This window comes from Eulemur rufifrons, chromosome 4 (genome assembly GCF_041146395.1).
Source record: "Eulemur rufifrons isolate Redbay chromosome 4, OSU_ERuf_1, whole genome shotgun sequence".
Lineage (NCBI taxonomy): Eukaryota > Metazoa > Chordata > Mammalia > Primates > Lemuridae > Eulemur > Eulemur rufifrons.
In genome coordinates this window covers 6,558,288-6,566,760 of record NC_090986.1, presented here as the reverse complement: position 1 = coordinate 6,566,760, position 8,473 = coordinate 6,558,288, and positions in this window count along the sequence as shown.

Here is an 8,473-nt window from a genome sequence, read left to right as displayed (position 1 = left end):
AAGAATTGACTTATGTTGGTTACTTAGATAAAATCATTTGTAGCTGATGCTCTGCTTTGTTCTTCTCCTCTGAGACATTCTGGAAGAACATGGTTTCTTCAAGTCATTTCAAAGGTATATTCCTACCAGATAGACTAAAAAGCATTTTTACTACCTTGCCTTTATGTAACAGTGTATCTAAGATAGCTGATGGTGGTATCAATAATACGGTATAAGATACTAATATCTATTTTTCAATTTCATTATTAATCATCAATCTTTCATGCAGCATTTTATGTTCTGACTTTAGCAGCTTTGCTAATTTGCTGGGCAAATGTGCTCTGTCTAGTGATCTCTTCCTCTCCCTCCCGCTGAGGGTGAGGACAGGGAAAGAATTGGCAATGTGATGTGCAGAAACCTCTGAGCAACAGATCTTTCCTCTTTCCAGTAGCTATTTTAAACACTTTTTATTGTTTGGGTTTTTGTGATAATAATATCAATGTGTTGATATAAAAGATTTAGAAAGCACAGAAAAGTCATTGGTTATACTTAGAATACCCAGAGCTAACTTCTATTAATATTTTGGTATTGCTTCTTCTTAAACCTTTTGTATGCATGTAAATATAACATTTTGTGTATTTTACAAAAATGAGGCTCACTCTATATGTGCTGTTTGTAACATAAAGCAGTGAGATAATGGTACAGTACCTCACCCCTGGAGAGCGCTCCAGGGTGTCTTTCCAGGCCAGTGCACACTGCTCTACCTCGTGCCTTCTAGTAACTCCTTGCTGTACCACCAAATAGTTGGAGCATTATTTATTTACCTACCCTTTATTACTGAATATCTTCTCTAGTAAAATCCTGTACTGTCCCATTACCTTTGATTCTGGGGACACAGATAAAAACATATTTTTTTTTTTTTATTTAAAAACATGTTTTGGCCGGGCGCGGTGGCTAACGCCTGTAATCCTAGCACTCTGGGAGGCCGAGCCGGGTGGATCGCTCAAGGTCAGGAGTTCGAGACCAGCCTGAGCAAGAGCGAGACCCCGTCTCTACCAAAAATAGAAAGAAATTATATGGACAACTAAAATATATATATACAAAAAATTAGCCGGGCATGGTGGCGCATGCCTGTAGTCCCAGCTACTAGGGAGGCTGAGGCAGTAGGATCGCTTAAGCCCAGGAGTTTGAGATTGCTGTGAGCTAGACTGACGCCACGGCACTCACTCTAGCCCGGGCAACAGAGCGAGACTCTGTCTCAAAAAAAAAAAAAAAAAAAACATGTTTTGCATCATATCTCCCTATAGAATTCATATGGAATTTTTTGTCTTTTAATGTAATTCACCATGGAATGAATCATTTTATAGTAAAGGTATTTTAGTATTAAATGTTCTTATGATAAAATTATATTGAAAACTAAGTAAAAATGTTGACATGTAGTCAAAGTAGTGAAGTTTTTACTGCGGAGCATTACTTTTTTCATAAATTCATAATTTTGACTAAAAATGTTATAGTATTGGCTTTTTGTTTTGGGGTTACTTATAATGATGTTAACAAATCTGGACATATCTAAATAGCAAGAATAGATTTCTTAATTGGAACAGCAAAATGCAAAGCAAAAGTCCCAGCAGACAGTGTTCAAAACGTACTGAGCACGTGCAGCCTGCAGCCCTGGTGATACAGAGGGGAGACTGGCGTTTACCTGTTCACTGAAACCACGTGCTGTGTGTGCAGAAGGAAACGCGTGCTGCTCTGCGGTCAGAAGTAGGATGGATGAGGTTTGAAAGGGAATATTTACTATGAGGTTTTCCTAAACCCCCGGCCCCACAGGAGATGTTATTTCTAGCAGACTTGGTGGAATCTTGGGCAGCCCCAGATCCTCAGCTAGGTCAGATGTCACAAACTCTGGCCCATTGCCTGTTTTGGTGGACAAAATTTTCCTGGAACACAGCCATACCCAGGTATTCACATATTTTCTGTGGCTGCTTTCATGCAGAGTTAAATAGCTGTGACAGAGATCATCTGGCCTGCTAGCCTAAAATATTTGCTATCTGGCTCTTTGTACAAAAAGTGTGCCTATGTCCCCTGAACCTAGTTGGCCCTATGCCCACCTAAAATCTCTATTACCAAAGAATAGAATATTTGGGGGCTACTACTATGTAAACAGCAAGGTTTTTCCACATAAGGTCATTCTTGTTCCATGAAAGCCTTGATGGCTTGGTTTTCAACCTCCTTTATCTCTCAGAATTTTTTTTAAATGTCTAAAGATTGGTTTTATAAACTTAATACTGTTTAAAAAATATTTGGTTTTGGCATAGCTACAATTTGTTATTAACAATAAGGCCCGGCCAGGCGCGGTGGCTGATGCCTGTAATCCTAGCACTCTGGGAGGCAGAGGCAGAAGGATCACTCAAGGTCAGGAGTCCGAGGAGCCTGAGCATGAGCGAGATCCCATCTCTACTAATAAAATAGAAAGAAATTATCTGGACAACTAAAAATATATAGAAAAAATTAGCCGGGCATGGTGGCGCATGCCTGTAGTCCCAGCTACTCAGGAGGCTGAGGCAGGAGGATTGCTTGAGCCCAGGAGTTTGAGGTTGCTGTGAGTTAGGCTGATGCCACAGCACTCTAATCCAGGCAACAGAGTGAGACTGTCTGAAAAAAAAAACAAAAAAAACAAAAAAACTGTCCTATTTCATAAAACATAGTTTAAGTGAAAGCTGTCACAAGACACAAAAAAGAATACTAAATAATAACGACACATTCACTAAGAACCTATGATTTACTGATATATATACACACACACACATATAAAATCAGTGTTTCCAAATATATAAAGTAAAAATTGACATAATTGAAGCAGAAAATACACAGCAATATAATAATAGTAGAACATTTCAAAACTTCACTTTCAGTAATGAATAATAAAGCAAGCCACAATATTAATAAGGGTAGAGTGGTCTTGAAAGCACTCTAAAACAATTACACCTAATAATCATACAGAGAACACTCCATACAACAACAGCATGATCTCAATAGCTCATAAACCATTCTCCTGGAAAGGCCACCTGTTAGGCCACAAAACAATTCTTTAAAAACTTTTAAAAATTAAAATATTACAGAGTATTACTTATAAATAAAATGGAGTGAAAGAGGAAATCAATAACAGAAAAAAGCAGAAAATTCACAAATAAATGAAAATTAAAAGACACACTCTTGAATATGCTCTTGTTCAAGGGTTGGAAGACAAGATTGTGAAGATGTCCATACTGCCCAATGGAATATTACCTCACACTCATTAAAAGCAATACTATTAAAAATAAAGGTTTTTTTTAGAATATGGAGAAATTAGAACCCTGGTGAATTGTTGATTGGGAAAAATGATGCAGACACTATAAAAATAGTATGAAGTTTCCTCCAAAAATTAAAAATGGAATTATCCTATGTTCTAGCAATCCTGCTTCTCAGTATGTATCCAAAGTATGCAACATGGAGCCTGGAAGAGCTATCTGTGTACCCATATTCATTGCAGCATTATTCACAAAAGCCAAAACTTGTAAGCAACCCAGATGTCCCTCAACTGACGAACAGATAAAAAATGTGGCATATAGGAATGTGGCATAAAGGAATATTATTCAGCCTTAAAAAAAAATCTTTCCACATTTTATGTTAATGGCAAACTTTTAGTTTATCCTTATGTACTTACATTTATATACTGAAATAAGCCTGTAACCAAGTGACTATATATGATTCCACTTATATGAGACACCATAAGTAGTCAAACTCACAGAAACACAAAGTAGAATGGAGCTTGTTGAGGGGTGGAGACACGGTAAAACGGGCAGTTGTTATTCAATGGATATGGAGATTTAGATTTGCTAGATGTAAAAGTTCTAGAGATTTCGTGCATAACAATGTAAATGTACTTAACACTACTGAAATGTACACTTAAAAATATTTCATATAGCAAATTTTATGTTTTACCACAATTTAGTAAAAAGGATAACGAGAATAGTTATAAAGCTTTTCAAAAATTACCTTCACATCATAATAGTGTTTCTCTCACACAAAGAAACTCTAGATTCATCAATAAACATATGGTAACATTAAGATTATTTCCATGAATCCTAACCGAGACAGGATGAAACAACCACTGAAAATCAGCCAGGAAAATAAACATACAAAATAAGCCATAAACAAGTTTGTAGCCATGTTTATAGAGAAAAACACACACATATATAATTTTTGATAGACATATGACTGATTCATATTTTAATTAAAACACACATTTAATTAAAATGCACACACAGAATTGCAATTTTTTCCAAAATTATGAGACAGGTCAAACCAAACACAATAAACTGACATCAAAGAACCTACTCTAAAAAGAAACATAAAAATATGGAATTGCTAAACAGGAATAAGAGAAATGTTTAGATATAAAAACTGATCTGCAACATTGACGTACTGTTAAAATTTTTTTCTAGATAACTACAATGTCCAGTGTGACTGTGCACCCATGGAAATCAGGTATTTTGAATCATTGGTATGTGGTGTATGACAGAACATTTCACAGAAAATGTACTATAATCATTAATAACAGGCTCGATTCAGAAAATTTTAATGAATAAGCATTTAAAATCATTAAGGATAATTTGTTATTATTTTATTAATATATTGATGCTATTCTTACACAAAATGTAAATGCTGTAATACAGCCTATAGAAGCAAATAAAAGGCTTATATTTCTAAATAAAGTAAAAGTATGAATTTTGCAAAAATGATTAGAGTCACTAACATAGAAAAGAAACATGGATAAAATTATAATTTAGATAGAGGCTGAGGAAAATGGATGCAACTTGTAATGATACCTTTTTGCCTTAAGTAAACACATAAGTGAACCTTTTAATAAATAGGGGATGCCTATGAATTATCTAATTTGCTTTTTACCTAATGTGAAATTCTAGAATATTGCTCTTAACATTTGAATTTAAAATTACAGAAAATCTGATATAGAACAAAATAGCAAGTGAAAATGTATGGAGAGAGTGTATCAGCAAGATGGTGGAATAGGAAATCCCCTGACTATATATTCCCACATAGCAACAAAAATTTGGTAGCCATTCATGTAAAAAAGTGCCTTTCTTAGAGCCAGGCATGCTGGCTCACACCTGTAATCCCTGCTATTTGGAGTCTGAGGTCGGAGGATTACATAAGACCAGCACTGTGAGACCAACCTGGGTGATACAGAGAGAGCCACATCTTAAAAACAATTGCCTTTGTGAGAGCTTTGGAATCCAGGTAGGGGGTTGGGAAACCCTGCTAAAGCCCAAGAGCAAGAAAGGTCATTTTCAGAAGGCAGACCCTCATTTACATGGTAAATTTGTGGGCCCCTGGTCTTGGTATAGACCAGAAAATGGCTCACTCTGCTTGGTCCCACTGAGCATTCTAAACTGACTCTTCAGGCATCTCCAACTCCTCCTTGTGTTTGTCTGTGGGTGGTCCTGCCCATCCATAGACCTGAGGAGAGATGCCCATTCATGGCAATGGAGTCAGGCCTGCAGACCTTGGCACTCACTCTGGCCTCTGTAGCAACACCATGACTCAGTTCCAGCCCTCTGAGACACTGTCCATGGCCAGCCCTACCCACCTAGGGACCCGGTTACCAGGGGGAAAACCTCCCACATACTCAGTGGGAGCCACACTCATCCACACACCTGATATCAGGCCCACAACAAGCAGACCCAACACCAAGTTGCTGCCCTATAGATCAATGTCCTGAAGGCAAGCTAGTCTGCCCAGCAATAAGACAGAACTCACAGCACATATCTCCTGGTGACGGGCCCACTTAAGGCAGATCCCACTGCAGACCCAGCAACATCCCTGTGAGCCAGCTAGAATCTAGCTTCTCTGTAAACCCAGTGAAGATCCCATCAGCCTGGGGACCTAAAAATGGAAGGTCTTTACTTGCTGAAACTAGTTTATAAAAATTAGAAGAAGTGTTTGCTCCTTCAAATGCACACACACCAATGCAAGGCTGTATTGTGTCTGTTTTTGATGTCTCTATTTTAACATAGTATTGGAAGGCCTAAGCAGAACTATTAGGCAAAATTTGGGGAAGAAAGACATTGAAATAGAAAATAAGCAAAAATGTCACTATTTGCAGATGGCATGATCTTACATACAGAAAACTATTACTATAAATGGTATGCCAAAATATGGCTTCTACTATAGAATGCACTCAGTAAATTAACAAAATATTAAATTAAGCACAATTATTATTTGTGTTCTCATACACTAAAAACAAATTATGCAATAAAAAAGAAGAAAACAATCTCATCTACAATAGTATGAAAATAATGTACTTGTTTTACCAACAAATTTAAGTAAAGAAGTTAAAGAGCTTTATACTTAAAAAGATAAGAAAATGATGAAAGAAATTGAAGACAACACAAATAAATGTAAAACTATCCCACGTTTATGGATTAGAAGAATAAATACTGCTAATGTGCCATACTATCCAAAGAGATCTATAGATTCCATGGCTCCCTATCAAAATTTCAATGGAATTTTTACAGTAATAAAAAACACAATCCTAAAATTTTTATGGAACTACAATAGAGTTTGAATAGTCAAAGTAATCTTTAGGAAGAAGAACAAAGCTGGGGTCATCATACTTTCTGATTTTAAACTATATTTCAAAACAGTAATAAAAGCAGGACAGTGGGTACATAAAAAATAACACAAAAATCAGTGGAACAGAATATAGAGCCCACAAATAAACCCATGCATACAAGGTCAACTAATCTGTGACAGGGCACCAAGAACACACAATGCAGAAAGTATAGTCTCTTCAATAACTGGTGCTAGGAAAACTGGATACCCACACTAAAAGAATAAAATTAGATCCTTTTTTCTTTCACCATATCCAAAAATTAACTCAAAGTAAAATAAGGACCTGTGTAAGACATGAATCTTTATAAATATTAAAAGAAAACATATGAAAATCCTCCTTGATATTGAGATTGGTATTAGATTTTTTGGACACAATACAAAAAGTAAGACAACAAAAGCAAATATAAGAAAGCTGGACTACATTAAATTAAAAAGCTCTGCACAGAACAAAATGAAATAGGAAAACTTATAGCATGGGAGACAACATTTACAAACCATATATCTGATAAGAGGTTAATCGTGGGGAGTTAGCTACACTCCCAGGAAAGAATCGGGTCTCTCTGCAGGGGTCGTAGCAAAGGATGAAAAAATAATAGAAAATGGAAATAAAACAATACACAGAGGCAAAAATACGGTATACAAAGAATAGATTCGGCTGGGCGAGGTGGCTCATGCCTGTAATCCTAGCACTCTGGGAAACCGAGGCGGGAGGATCGCTTGAGGTCAGGAGTTCGAGACCAGCCTGAGCAAGAGCCAGACCCCGTCTATACTAAAAATAGAAAGAAATGATTTGGACAGCTAAAAAATATATATAGAGAAAAAATTAGCTGGGCATTGCGGCATATGGCTGTAGTCCCAGCTACTCGGGAGGCTGAGGCAGTAGGATCCCTTGAGCCCAGGAGTTTGAGGTTGCTGTGAGCTAGGCTGACGCCACAGCACTCTAGCCTGGGCAACAGAGCAAGACTCTGTCTCAAAAAAAAAAAAAGAAAGAATAGATTGATAAAAATAGACAAAAGCAGAGGTACTTGGGGGTCCCCAAAATATTCCCGTGAATTTTAGGGCCAGGACTGAATTTTAACATCAGTATTTATAGGTACAGTGATTGGTTGCCAAGGGTAACAGATTTACATAATAACAGGTAGTTCATTTTAGGTTCAAAGTCTCCCACGGGCTTCTGTAGAACCCTTAATTAACTCTATCCATGTGAGCAAACAATTTCAAAATCTTTCTACGACAAACTTCTAAGTTCTAAGATAAAACTACCACTTTAGCAGAAAAGTTAAACAGAGACACAGTGGCTCCATATTTTATCTAGTATTGTGTACTGAGACAGATCTTCAGAAGTCAAGCAAAAGCTGTCCCTTGGGCTAATTGCTCTTAGCCACAGGTGTCTGTCTCTCTGTGGGCACTTCTTTGATCAGCTGCCCTCCCATCCCATGGCTCCATGCAAACCTGGTTTGTTGTACAAAGCAGGTGAGAACCACAGCCTTGAGACTGCAGTGTCACCTTGGGAAGCAGCTGCTACTGACCACTGAGACGCCCTCCTGAGGCCAGGCAGCTTTTGATATGTGAACTAACACGTTCACATATTCCTTCAGGGCAAAGCCCTGCAAGACTCCTGAAATCATTTCTGTCTCTAATATAGTAATATTAATTTATTGGCCAACAGTTAATATCTAAAATACATTCAAAACTCACACAAATCAAAGGCAAAAGTAATGATAATAATAACCTAGTTGAACAATAGGTAAAAGACTGAATAGATATTTTCCCAACAATGACACACAAATGGCCAACTGGTATATGAAACAGTTCTTAG